The sequence below is a fragment of the Euphorbia lathyris genome, chromosome 10 (genome assembly GCF_963576675.1).
Source record: "Euphorbia lathyris chromosome 10, ddEupLath1.1, whole genome shotgun sequence".
Lineage (NCBI taxonomy): Eukaryota > Viridiplantae > Streptophyta > Magnoliopsida > Malpighiales > Euphorbiaceae > Euphorbia > Euphorbia lathyris.
Window position 1 is genome coordinate 2816016 of NC_088919.1, and position 15564 is coordinate 2831579.

Sequence of the window (15564 nt, forward strand, 5' to 3'; positions counted from 1 at the left end):
TTGGTGTATGGTCAATGCTAAGAGGATTAACGTGGGGCATTGGGTTGGAATGCATCTAGCTGGTATCGAAGGAACAACTAGTAAGTGCCTGTTATGCGGCCCTTTCATCACTAAGATAGCAAAAACTGTGGGACTGTTTAATCCCCTCCAGCATTCCCTCACTCTAGCCAAAACCATGGATCTATTCGATTGTAAGGCTATGAAAAAGCTCTCCATTTGTCACAAAGTGGGTCGGAACTGGGTTCTGGTAGTTGAGGAACCTCCTGCAGAACAATCGGCAAAGAGAAAGGCCCATGGGGAGCCGCACTATGTTGAACCCATTCAGATGGCTTTCCCGGAGAACAAACGCAGGATGCTTGATGGTGGAGAAGGGCCAATTGATGCAGGGGATGTTTCTATGAGGCAGATGATGAGTTACGTGGGACAGCTGTTCGAGCACAACAGGCACCTGTGTGAACGGGTTAAGGCTCACGATGGGGAGATAGCTGCGTTACAGCAGCGGGTTAACGAGCTGCAGAACAGGCCTGCTCCTTCCAAAGAACAAGCAATCAGCACTCCTGCAGCTCCATCCCCATCCAAGAACATGTTCCCCGAGCCTACAGATGGTAAGAACAATGTTGGTGAGACCCCGATGCAAAAGGGAGAGGACGAAGTCTCCTCTCCTGTCACCGAAGCTTAATTCTTCTCTCGCAGTGTGGATTCTTTTATCTGGTAAGGTGTTTTTATTTCTGTTTTCTTTGCATCTCACAGACGGCTGAGTATACTTTCGTCCCATATCTGTTCTTGCATTGAGGACAATGAAACATTTTGTGTAGGGGGGAGATTAATTGATAACTAAATATGCTGGCATTTTAATTGTTCTAATATTATGCACTACCACCATTCATGATTGTTTTGGGGGTAACCATTGCACGATTAAAACACCCCCCAAGTTATTGTCTTTTTAGAAAAGCTACCCCTTTGAAGTATCACACGAAGCCATAATGAAGGATAGGTTAGCTTGAATAATTGCATAAAGGAGTTAATAGAGGTCAGAAGAACTAAACTCATAAAGACTGACTGTTCGTAAGTTACATTAAATCTGAGATTCAACATTTTTGAGGAAACAACCCTTAGATCTAAGAGTCCAACACACCAATCAAGTGAGGAATTGAGCCAACACAATCGGTAACTATTTCTTTTTGAGAGGACCATCTTGAACAAAGAGTCCAGAACTTGTTTTGGATGCCTGTTCAGACCTTAGGAAAGGAACTAAACACCAGCATGATTTGGGTATTAGGATACCCTCCAACAAACACTTTAAACCACCCTTTTCTCCACACCAGTAGAACAACCACTTAAGCTCAAATACTCCCCTTCACTAAACCATCTTAAACTCCACCAAACCATCCTCAATTTCAAAAGAACCCCAAGAGGACCGTCGAATCCATAAAGAAAGCTTGAGCCAAGAAAATCATCATTTAAAAGTTTGTTCTGTTAAAAACTAAAATGAAACGACAAGCCAATAATGGTAGAAATCATTAGCTCATGTCCAAACATTCAACAGAACACAAGAACAATCATGGAAAGTGCACATTTCTGTTCTGGCTCAAAAACAAAAGTAAATAAGCTTGACAGTCCTCAGTAGCCAAAAAAAATTGCCTTCACTACACACCCAATCACCCTAGCCCCGTTACAACCTGCAAAAAGTCCCAATGAGGGTATAGGTTCCTTTTCGAAGTGTCCAAACGGACCGATTCTCAAGTTCAAGGGACACACCTGTTCCTGCATTGGTTGCATGAGGGAAACAAGCAATACCCCAAACACATCAACCTGGACTTGGTGATCGGACTGCAAGTCAAACATATTGAAATTTAAGATTTAATTGTAGAAGCGAACATGAACAGTTGGAAACGATAAGGTTCTTTTTTTATTACATATTATCTCCTGTTATTGCAAGTATTCCTAGCTGTTCTAAACTCCGTGAAAGTTAGTGGTGATATGAAAAGAAGGAACAATCTCTATAAAGACAATTGCTTGAGGACAAGCAACACATTGTTTTGGGGGTATTTTGATGTGTGTAAAATGTGTATAATATTTGGTAACAATTTTGGGCATAAATGAACAAAAATGCAACATATTGTTCTCATAATACATTGTTTTTGCAGATTGTTTATGATAATGCAGTTGCCTGTTCGGTAGCAGAATCCACACGGTGAACAAGCTGGAAAGGAGTGCGGACAAGCGAAGAACAAGGAAGAGAACAAGAACTCATGGGAACAGTTTGTACCCGAATGACTTGAATCAATCATCCTTAAATCATTGGAGACCTTTCCGGAAGAAGAATTAATGCTGGAGGCAGAACAACCATCCCTCACAGAAGAAATCATCAAGCATGGGTGGACTACTGTGTTGTAGACCGTTCCTAACTGTCAGAACAGTATGCCATACCATATCTTCTTTATTTTATTATATCCTGAACAATGATTTCTGAACAATTTTTGGGCTATTTAAGGAGCCCTCGTTTTGTATGTGACTCATTCAGATTTTCGGATCTGAAGCCTTGTGTGAAACTTTGTTTTATGTGTTTTAATATATTGTTGTTTTCTTCATTGTTGCTTTGTTTTATCTCATTCAATCATGAGTGAGTAAATCACTAAGCAGGTATGCAGCGGAGCAGAAACAGGTAAATAGAGCAGGATAATTCCTCTCTAAACTCATTAAGTGTGTATGGCTTGGCTGTTCAATGAGTAATTAACGATAAATAGGAGTAGCTAACCTGTTTTTAAGCTGAGCAATCACGAGGAGACTCTTTTTGCAAAGCTGAACTTTCATTGAACACATTTAATTATGACACGGAGACATAATTAATTAAATGTTAGGGGTTTTGGTTGTTCCAACTAAATGCTTTCCTGTTCTTAAAGCTTAAAAATATATTAATCTCAAGGAGACTTATTTTGATTGTTTTTAAAGAACGTTGGGAATATAGGGAGACCTGACTCAACCGATTTTCGTGAAAGATACCTTAAGCCAAAGCTGTTCCCACCTAATGAACAAGGAAAGGAATGCCTGTTCTGGAACCATTCTGTGTATGCTGTATACCTGTTGCTTTTCCATCTGAATTTCAATTAAACTCTTTGATTGTTTTACCTTTCATGTTGCAACACACCACCTTCTAATCAACTTAAGCGTTTGGCTATACGTAATAAAGATTTCTACTTATCACTTTATTACTTGGACCTAGTACACTTGCTAGGGTAACAGTATGTCAATCCATAGTTGTTCTGTAACCCTTCCTGGCTTCTTCTATGTATTTCTAATGATTCTTACATGTCCTCTCGATGGTAACTTCTTCAAATGGTCGATCAGAATGAAAGGCCCCCAATACACCTCATATGAAAGGGGTGTATTTGAAATCAGAATCAGCTACCATCCGGATTTCCCAAACAGACCTGCAAGAGTAATATTAACTCAGATCAGTAAGATATAATCACCTATATGAAACATACACTAATACATCTCTCCTCTTATTCTCAGTTTTCGTTCCGGGATAGGATATATCATCCTAACGTGGCTCCTCAAGGGTCGATTCATCTTCCTTGTATCCTTAATAACCATCGCTTTTCCACTGCCACAGTATAATGCAACCATTTATCTATTTCATTTGATAAACATACAACATCATATTTTTGTTCTAATTATTCTATGCATTTTGTAGTGTCTGTGGCACATATATGATCTACTTCTACAGCCCCACAGTGAGGAGCCATTTCCTGGGCAAGAATCAGTTGCTGAGCAATACCACAGCAACAGGGAAGAGTGTGAGGGGATCACCCGGATATGGACTGAAGAGTATGCAAAGTGTATATGAGGGTGTCCAAATCTCCTAAACTATCTTGGCTAAGAGAAAGGAGAATCGGAAGGCAATGTGAGCTCCAAATGTGGTTCTCATTCCAATTCCAAATTTCCTTTCTTTAGTCAAAATAGTTAAGGAGTTTTGGACCTTTCCCCCCCTTTTGTAATATATAACGTAGAGCTTTGTGCTCCTAAACTGACCCTTTTATAATGCACCTTCCACTTGGTAATGAGGGTTATGATGCTGTCACCACAAGGGACTCTGTTTGTGCTGAATATGAAGGGTGTTCAAATCTCCTAAGCTGTCTTGGCTAAGTGAAAGGAGAATTGAAAGGCAATGATATCCAAATGTGGTTCTCATTCCAATTCCAAATTTCCTTTCACTAGTCAAAACAACTAAGGAACTTTGGACTGTCAATTACAACCGAAAGGCAACACTCATCCCCCCTTTTGTAATATAACGTAGAGCTTTGCTATTCAGTTTGTATGTATGTGCAAGTAGACTAAACTAACCCTTTTACAATGCTCCTTCCACTTGGGTTGTACTCGTGGTACTCTAAACTTGGTAATGAGGTTTATGATGCTGTCAAAACAAGGGACTCTGTTTGTGCTGAATGCATCATAAACCTATCACCATGTTTAATGTTGTTGTTACGATATCAAACCGAGTGGAAAGGAACATAGTAAGAGTATGGCCAATGCACATACATAACCCTTTATGTAGAGCTTGTTATTCAGTTCGTATGTATATGTATATTCTATCTAATCAAAATATATCTTATCATTTGCAAGCCATTTCAGTACATGCAATTAGCCTAAATTTACCCTTTAATACATGCTTCATACATGCTTCATAAACGAATTGCATTCAGAATCCTTACTTATCATTTCAAATAAAAATGAGCCAGTTGAGTTCATAACATTTTCAGCTTTAAGAGTATGCCTAACATGCTATAACAAGTAGACAACTTATTCAACTAGACATGTATATTCAAGTGAACATGCTATAACAAGTAGACAACTTATTCGTGCATGTCTATTCCTTACTTATTCAAGACAACTTATTCCTTACTTATCATCATAGGTCATGTTCAATTTCAAAAAGAGTATGGATATATCTTATCATTTGCAAGCCATATCAGTACATGCTCAATGACCCTTTTACAATGTTCCTCGTACACATACTCATACAGAACCTCAAACATGAGCATCAACAGAACATCATACATAAACATGTTTCATACACATACACATACTCAATCACTTCTAGCAGTATAACTCATAGGTGTAAGAGTAGTGCCAATCTCAATGAACATTCAAAGCTTTAGAGTATGCCTAATCAGCCACATGCTTAATGACCCTTTTACAATGTTCCTCTAATACTTGATGCATGATTAATAAGCTACATGCCCAAATGAACAATCATACACATACTCATATAGAACCTCAAACATAAGCATCAATAGAACATCATACATAAACATGTTTCATACACATACACATACTCAATCACTTCTAGCAGTATAACTCATAGGTGTAAGAGTAGTGCCAATCTCAATGAACATTCAAAGCGTTAGAGTATGCCTAATCAGCCACATGCTTAATGACCCTTTTACAACGTTCCTCTAATACTTGATGCATGATTAATAAGCTACATGCCCAAATGATAAATCGTACACATACTCATACAGAACCTCAAACATAAGCATCAACAAAACATCATACATAAACATGTTTCATACACATACACATACTCAATCACTTCTAGCAGTATAACTCATAGGTGTAAGAGTAGTGCCAATCTCAATGAACATTCAAAGCTTTAGAGTATGCCTAATCAGCCACATGCTTAATGATCATTCATACATAAACTCTATGAGTCCTAGCTTTCTAAACAGTTATATCTAACAAATCAGTTCATACCAATCATTTCATCATCACCCAAAACATCATACATATATGTAATCGTTCAGTTCAAACCCACATAATAATATATATACTAAATCAGGCTAGTTTCCTAAATCAATGAGTTCTAGGTTCCAAAACAGTACATCAAACATACACAATCACTTCTAAAGGCATGACCAATCAGTTCAAACCAACATAACATTAATATATATTTAGTAAGTTAAATAAATCTTCCCATATGCTAAAGGCATGAACCGATTGACAATCTCTTCAGTCAGCCTTCCTATGTACTGAAGCATTCTTACTATCCCTGCAAATAGTGTTCAAATAAAAAGGAATCAGATGAGTTCATACCATCTACTGTATCAGACACTGTCTTTCCCTAGATTAAAAAAGATAAAGAGCCAAGCTTTATAGCAGTGAATCTAAATACAATAAAATCAGTGTAGCTAAGCGAGAGATCTAAACCTTTCAATGATAGGTCTGAAAATCACAAGATCCTTATACCAGCTGCTGAAATCGACATACACAAAAGTAAATCGGATGAGGAAAAGATAGAGTAAGGAATAATGATACATCTAGGAACGAAGAAAATATGGTTTACCAGTACCGTGTTTCGAGCTCACCCAGTGATTGCATGTTCAAATCAACCATGGAGATAGAGAGGGATGAGAGGGATGAAGCTTGCGTAACCTAAACTGGGGTTTGGGATTGAGAGAGGGTTTATATATCAGCTGAAATTTCAGTCAAATGATATAGAGCGCCTAAAATTTGGTATGACCGCGTAAGTGAAATTTCATTTGCCGCTTTTTTGTTTTCGGCATACAATGACATTCATTTATTAGAAGTGTCATCTGTTGAGCGCATCAAATTTAACGAAAATGCGCGTTTTCTTTGGATGACAGGATTCTGTAATCGTAATGTCATCTGAGAATCGAGCGCATTTTTTATTTCGTCTTAAGATGACATACAGTTAAAATACTGTCACGAAAAATATTCAGACGACACGAAAACAAATATCTGTCATGTATCTTGTGTCATGTGAAAGGAAAAATGGCATAGTGACGTAACATAAAAGCTACTAAACTTTACACTGAATTACACCACGATTACCCTTAACAAACCTTTTTCACCTTTTATTCCATATTCAACAGGTTAACATTTTCCTCTATCTCTATTTTACCTCTCTTTCCCTCTTTTTTTTTTGTTTTTTTAACATATTTAGGGATGTAAACGGGGCGGGACTGTGAATGCATTTCTCATCCCCGTTCTTTGACTAGTCGGGAATTCTCCATCCATGTTCCCACGAGCTAAATGGGGACAAACTTATCTTCATCCCCGTTCCCATAGGGATCTCCCATTCCCCGTTTATAGATGTTCCAAAACCGTTATCCACATTCCTCATTCTCCACAAGAGAATAACTGTTTATGTTTAAAAAAATCAGTAAAGACAAAAACGTTTAAGAAACAGTGGCTAATAATACCAGTATTAACAATCATTCTCAAATTTTCCAAATTACAAAAAAAACTAAAAATTTAAAATAACCAAATACCTAATTAAAATGTATTTAAATCATCCAAAAAAATCAATTATCACATAGAATAATTGGGGATCTACATCGACGATTAACGAAACGAGGATACCTTTTCCCATCCTCGTCACCGGGAAAAAAATTATCCTCATCCCATGGGGATCCTTATTGAGATTTTCTATCACCATCCATATCCTATATCGAAAACAAAATTATCCCCATCCCCTCCACCTCATTTATAACTCTAAATATATTCATCTCTTTCTTTCTCTTTTCTATCTCTCTTCTGCTAACAATAATATAAAAGAACAACTTAATATTCTGAATGGGAACTCTTTTCTTCTACTCATCTTTTAAATAGAAGAACAAGACACAGTAGCAGAAGAAACCAGTTTTATGGCAGCTGATATAAGTTATCCGTTCAGAGCCTTGAGTGGATTCACAGGTGATCGGACGGTTGCTAATGAACTCGCCGGTGGAAAAACAGGTAAATGCTTGAGGAAATCATCAATAGATATTGTTTATTGCGATCGTTTTTAAGACGACTATTTTGCGACGGTTTTGCAAAATTTTCAAGCAACAACTGTGTTTATATAGAGGCGGTTTTAAACCGCCTCTAGGAAATTTTTAAAAGTATATATATATTTATATATATATATATATATATATATATATATATTGATTTTATATTTAATGTTTAAATACACTTTAATAAAATATATAATTATAAAATATCTTTAATAAATCTCATCAAATCAACTAAATTTTTCATCTACGATTAAGAACATACTTCCATATATTATCTAATAAAGTCAACTTTCATTTCTTACAAAAATATATCCAATATTGTCAAATAAGAATTATAACTTATAAATGTCTTAGTGGCCATACAAAGAATAAGGCAGCACAATATTTCAAAAAGTTGTGCACATTCATCTTTCTATCTTTCACTTGATAAACAAAAACAAAAAAAATTTCAACGAATCTTTTAACTTGAAGAGAACTTACGTGGAGAGGAATCTTTTAGTTTCTTGAAAACTCTACTCCATCTGTCGCTGGAGAAGCCTGCTTGCAAAACATGTAATGTTAAAGTTTAAGAAAATTTGTTTGTCAACAAATATCAATTGTTGTTGTGTCTTTAGATAGAAATGAAATTCCCCATTCTAGAAAATGAGCAAATTGCAACTCTAATTTATCCACCATAATTGGTCTATTAAGACCAGCACACACTATAATGAAAACTACACTATTCTTATCAAAAGGCTTAGAAGAAATATGAATCTAACATTGAAATTGAAAATGAAAGGCTTATAAAGGAAAACTGAATATGTGTTTAGTAAAGTCTTACATGAGAAATGCTTTCATGGATTCAACTCTTTCTCTTAACAACTTCATTCTGGAAGATGAATAAATTCCTGTATCTAAGGGAAAAACACAAATTTTATATCACAAGCCTTTTTAGACTTTCAATGACCCTATGAATTAATGCATTTTCTTCTAAGGGAAAAATATTACTTTCTTTTAATATTTTTTGTCATAATCAAAATTAGTGTGGAAATGTGTTTTATAACCTAGGTCATGCTCTTCCTCACTAGACATTAGCACCCTTGTCACTAAATGAACAACACGCTCATCCTCGAAAGTACCACTCTCAAGCGGGTCACATTTAATACCATCGTCTTCATCATCATCATCTTTATAAGTAACCCCATTTTGGTTCAACTCAATATTCCCAAACTCATCCTTATCATAATAAAATCCATCATCAATATTTAGCCCATTCTCGTAATCATTCTTTCCTTTTTCAATCTCATTCTCGAACTCATCCTCATCCTCATCATAATCAAGTTCATCATCTTTATCTAGCTTATTATTGAAATCGTTCTTCACTTCATCAATCTCATCTTCGAACTCATCCTCTTCCTCATCATTCTCATTTTTAAATACGTTCTTCTCTTCCTTATCCAATCTCGCTTCCCATGATTTATCTCTTCAAGCTCATCACTACCATCATTCAACATTAACACCTTAGTCATAGGGCATTCCACATTTTCAACTTCCATTTTCTCCTCTCCATATCTAAAATTGGTTACTCCATTTGCCAAGTTTCATGACCTAAGTAACATGCTACATCTTAACATAGTTAATCCACCAACATCTCTCCCATCACCATATCCTTCAACCTCCACATGATAAGTGATTTCATCCTTCTCCTCAAAGAAAATATCAAGCCCAAAGTCACTCTCCACTTCTTCAATATCAATGCTCTCACCTTCCTCAAGCATATAAGTGAAGTAGGCCTAAAGGAAATTTTATCAAACACATAAGGAGCACCATTTCCAATATGAGCTTCCACAGTGTTCCCACATACAAAATCAATCTCCCCAATATCCCCATATACTAGCACTCGTTCCTCCTTATTCATACATGAATTCAAATTCTCATTTATAATTTCATTACCCACAAACTCACAATGAGAATTTAAATTATCATCAACATCACAAACATCCAACTTCTCACTAGTGATTTGATTACCCATAACCCCAATATGAGAAATTGAAAATTTAGGGTTTACTTCTTGAATGTGCAATGGAGAAAAGATTAGTGATGACTTTTTAGGATGCCATATTGGGTCCTTTTCATTTCTCCTAGGAGGGACTCCCAAAGCTTGTTGGATGGCGTCATGACGATCCATCATCATTCTTTCAGTGGATGCTCTCATTTGCTCTTCTGTATGCCTTTGTTCTTCATTTTGTACTCAAAATTGCTCTCTCACTTTAATTCTCAAATCATCAATCTTCTTGATTATAAATGCTTCCATAAATATTCTTCAAATAGTGATGGAATCAAGTGCTCAAAGAAGTCTTGGATTAGGATATGATCAAAGCTCTAATACCAACTGATGCAGATCGGGTTTGTAGTGATAGTTGTAATCGTAAACTAATAAAGAGATTCTCAAGCTAAACTTGAAGGAGTCATGAAACTCCCAAAATTCACAAGACAGAACTTGTAGGAATTAGAAATCCCCGTTTGATAAAGGGATGAATTCCTAAATTCTCAAAGAGAATTTGTATATTGATTGATACAAAGATTCATTGATTACATGAAATAAATAAATTTATATCCTTTCTAACATAAAGGATTAAATTACATAAGGGCTTGATTGGATGAAGGGTAGGAAATGGTTAATAAAGGAAGGGTAGAGAAGGGTAAGGAAAGGTAAGGAAATGGAAGGGAGGGTAATTTCTAACCCTTCCAAACCCACCAAATTGGAGGGTTCAAAATTGGATACAATTTGTTAAAAAGAAACCCTTCAAAACCCCTCCAAACCCTTACCCTCCTAAGTTTTTTATGTTCCAAACATGGGTTTGTAGAAACCCTTACTAACCCTTCCTCCTCCCAAACAAGGGTTTCTATCAACCCTTACTAACCCATCCCTTACTAACCCATCTAAACCCTCCATCCAATCAAGCCCTAAAAGTCTAATAACATAATTAGCTACATAAAATGTTAAATGGCTAAAATGGAATAAGGATAAATGGGTGGCAAGCTTGTAAATAGGCTGATGGTAGGAATTGTAAGTGAGTAGTGGTATAGTTATAATTATGAGGCACATGGAGAAAGGACAAGGCTGATTCGAAAGTCAACTTTTAAATGTCCACATGATGTGTGGGAATAATTTCCCCAAAACAACAAACTTTCCCCTGCTGAATTCGAAGGCTCACATGACATGTCAAAATAGGCACACGTTGTGTGGATTAAATTTTAAGAGGCACGAGCTCTTATTTGGATCCACACTACGTGTGGTTTGTTGACACGTTGTGTGGGCTCCTCACATGATGTGTTGGTAACTCCACACACCGTGTGAACCCTATTTTCACACATTCGGTCAACTTGATACCCTCATCACCTGCTAGTAGTTCCCAAACTAATCCGATAATTTTGAAGAATGATGTTAAACATGACTACGATTCGTTGGGTTAAGGATACGTTTGTTATAGTGAAATCTAATTTATAAAATTAAGTGATTGTGGAAACATTTGAGAATTTTAGCGTAATCAACTAGGATTTTCAGAAGTTTGACTCTCGTAATATGTGGGGAATTCAAAGTTCTGTATGTTTTAATTTAATGTAAATCGACCAGGACTCTAAATCTCGGAGTGTACTTTTTTTCTTCTTCAGGGAAAGTGAGGTAACCTAGGCCAAACTAGTTTTGCCTAGACATTTCCAATCATAACATATTTGTTTATCCTAGACCAAACTAGTCATATTCTAACTCTTGTATCTATCACTATTTAGGACTTTATGACTAACCCTAATTAAGAAATTCATTATATCTCTATATATCTCCATTGACATTCTCACCATATACTTATCATATAATCAACAATAGGGACCATTATAGTTGTTGTAAGCAAACTCGGCCCGTGCAATCGCAAAATCCCAGATCTTTGGCTTGTAAATGCAAATACTCAAGAGGTTTACAATCTCCGTCTAACGTTTGAAGATGAGCAATAGTGCTAAATTTCAAGGCCGAATCAAATAACTCTCAAAGAGTATGCTAAAAATGACTAAGGAACTTAGGTGCCGTTTGGTTCGTTGAATGGAATGGAATGGAATGGAATAGAATAGCAAAGAATGGAATACAAATTCCTTAGAAATAGTTACTCCTATGTTTGGTTGGTGGAATAAGATAGAATGGAATAAATAATTTTTTCATTCAAAAGACAATATTACCCTCAAATTTATTACTATAAATTGTTCAAATATTTGATATATATTATTTTAAAAAATATATAAAAAAATGGAAACGTGAAAGACGGAAAAAAACACGAAAAATAGAAAAATAATAAAAACGGAAAAATTATAAAAACATGAAAAACGGAAAAATTATAAAAACACGAAAAAATGTAGAAAACCCCATGAAAACAAGAAAATATAAAAAACACAAAAAACATGAAAAGATATGGAAACCACAAAATTGTGGAAAACGTTGAAAACACAAAAATCTGAAAAAAATATGGAAGACAAAAAAATGTGAAAACAAAAAAAACGATAAAATTTGTTAAAAACACAAAACCGTGAAAACACAAAAAGTGGAAAAATGCAAAAATCAGGAAAAGTAAAAAATGTTAAAAACAGAAAAACATTAAAAAAAAGTGGAAAAACACGACAATGTGAAAAAAGCGAAAAACGTGAAAAAAAAAGAGAAAACACGAAAACGTGAAAAAAAATTAATTTAAAAAACACGAAAATGTGTAATATGCATTTATAACATTTTTTTCATATTTTCATGTTTTTGGCATTTTTTTTACCTTTTTGTGTGTTTTTCGTGATTGTTCATATTTTCGTGTTATTCACGTTATTGTGTTCTTTTGCGTTTTTTCGCGTTTTACTTTTTTGGTTTTCCCCTTTTCACTTTTTCATTTTTTTTTACATTTTGTTACTTTTTCGTGTTATTCACTGTTTTTCATGTTTTTCGTATTTTTTCAAGTTTTCTTATTTTTTTAATTTTCATGTTTATCGCGTTTTTAATGTATTGTTACGTTTTTGTAATTTTTCACGTTTTTGTATATTTCGTGTTTTGTAACTTTTTTTGTGTTCATGTTTTGTGTTTTTTTTTGCGTTTTCGTATTTTCGCGTTTGTTCACGTTTTCTTTTTTGCGGGTTATTTTTTCATATTCTCGTGTTTTGTAGCATTTTCACGTTATTCACGTTTTTCGTGTTTTATTTTTTTTCGAATTTTTACATTTTTCACGTTTTTTATGATATAAATTATGGATTTTCTAAAATTTATAGGATTTGAAAATTTGGCTAGAAAGAAGATTGAGAAATTAATGGAGGATAATTTTGTAAATTATAAAAATACAATATTAGGAATAACTATTCCTTGGATAAATTGAAGAATAACTATTCCATGAAATCAAGGAATAGGGATTCCACCTAATAGTTATTCCATAAAAAAAAATTTTAACCAAACGAACCCCTTGGTATCTTAGCATGAAACAATGGTCTTAGGAACATCATGCTCCCCAACTCTCTCTCTAAATAACAATTTTGCAATAGTAGAGTAATTGAAATAAATTTGTAATGGTGTACATTTTTCATGTTTGATCTTACATTTTGACGAAATGTTTCTTTGTTGAAAAAGAATAAACAGAAACATCTCCATTTGAAGAGTAGAATTAAGCTAAAACAAAAAGAAGAAAAGAATTAATGATAACGACAAACCCAAAGTTAGAAGAAGCATCGAGCATTGCAGCGGCCGAACTAGAAGCCGTTGTGTTGGTGGTAGAAGAACCACGGATAACGCGCACAGTAGGACGACGGCTGCTGCTGCTGCCTCCGCCAGTTCTAGCCGCGGGTGCTGCTGCTGCCGATGTCATTATGAAAGCAATGAGTGCTACCAAAACAAGAATCTTGGTTGCCGAAAACTTGTTCATCCTCAGGCTAGAGAGTTTTTGTGTTGCTTTGTTTGTATAATAATAAATACAAGTTTTTAAGAAGAATAAGAAAATGAAGACATTTATATGCACAAGAGGAGGCTACAAAAGTGAATGAGAGTTTGTTATAACTTATAATAATAATAATGGAGAAGATGTATATGAACAAGAAGGATGATTTGTTCAACAAATTTGTTCCCATCGAGTTTGAAAAGTTAAACTTTGGCTTAATATATTACTAGTAGGTCACTCCACTTGTCTTAATAAGTGATTTAAATTATAAAGTTGGTAGTAGTTTAAAATAGTTATTCTAACATTAATTTGTTGTAATAAAATCATTCAATTTTGAATTTTATCTTCATAAAGTTATTTCGGTGACTTAAATGCAAAAAGACACTAGAAAAGTAGGTGCCTGCCACATCAGTAATAGTCCTGACCATAATTGTTAAATCGAGATTCCACCCGTGACTCGAAATCTCATTTTGCGAATCGGGACTCGTGAATCAAATCGAATCGTAAGTTTTGGATCAAATTTAAAATGCTATAAAAAAAATAAAATATTAACCATATTTAATTTTAAATATTAGTCTTAAATTGCAATTTTAATATCTAAATAGAAATTATATCAAGTTATAAAAGAAAGTAGAGACAGACAGAAAATAGACAATAGAAAATAAAAAGAGTAGCGAGTAGAAGAAGATAATAACAAATAAAAAAAAAAAAAAGGCGGCCCGGTCGCACTACGCGTCCCCGCTGAGCGAGTGTCCGGGGAGGGGTCCCACCACAAGGGTGTACTGGGGGCAAGCCTTCCCCTGCCAATTTATTTGGTAAGAGGCCGCTCCTAAGACTCGAACCCGTGACCTCTTGATCACACGACAAATAAATAAGATAATAACAAATAAATAGAAAAAAAGAGTGAAGGTTTTGGAATATGTAAAGTGAAGAGTCGTCTAATTGAAACTATTTGTGTTTCATAACTTTTGTATGTTTTTTTGTTTTTGTAAAGTGAATAGTCATTTTCTTCTACTGTACGTTTTTTAGTAGTTAAAAATTGATTTTTTTTAAATGGTGGTCTGAGTCAACCGAACCGGGTTACTTGATGAATCGGCCAAATCGATGGTGACTCGGCCGATTCATGAAGCTTTCGAGTCGTACCATAGATACGACTCGAATCCTTCAGGGTAAATATCATCTATGGTATACTCCATTTCACACTTTGGTGTACAACAGGTAAAAATGACCTCTCACTAATATATACGAACTTATAGGTGACCTCCCACTTTGGTGTACAACAGGTAAAGATGATTGGTCAAACCGGTCAAACTTGCCATTTCACCTTTTTTTCAACTAATTCTTTAAAATCATGGACCCACTTTATGTTCAATTACTATTATGCCCTCCCTTCCATCTTTTTCCATTATACTCCAATTTCATCCTCTTCTTCAAGTATAATTTGTCTTCTCCATTTATTCTTATTTCTTCCATGTTGTCTTCTTCATGTCCATATTGCATAATTCTAAGAAATTAAATTCTTATTTTTTTTATCACTCTCACTTAATCCAACATTCTTTCTTTTCTTTTTTTCAATTTTTTTATCTGGATGATAATGTTAATTGGGATTTTGAAATCATTCTTGCTGCCCCAATTAGATACAATGCTTTTTTAGCTTTCCTGTAAGTCAACTCCACCAATTGAAATATAAATCCATATAAAACTGCAGCTTCCATAGTCATAATAAACCCTAAAATATACTCTCTACTCGATTCATTCACCGGTGGGTCACTGCTTGTATGCGTACATAATACCAGTCCCAACACTTAACAAAATGACTGCTTTGATCGAGAAAC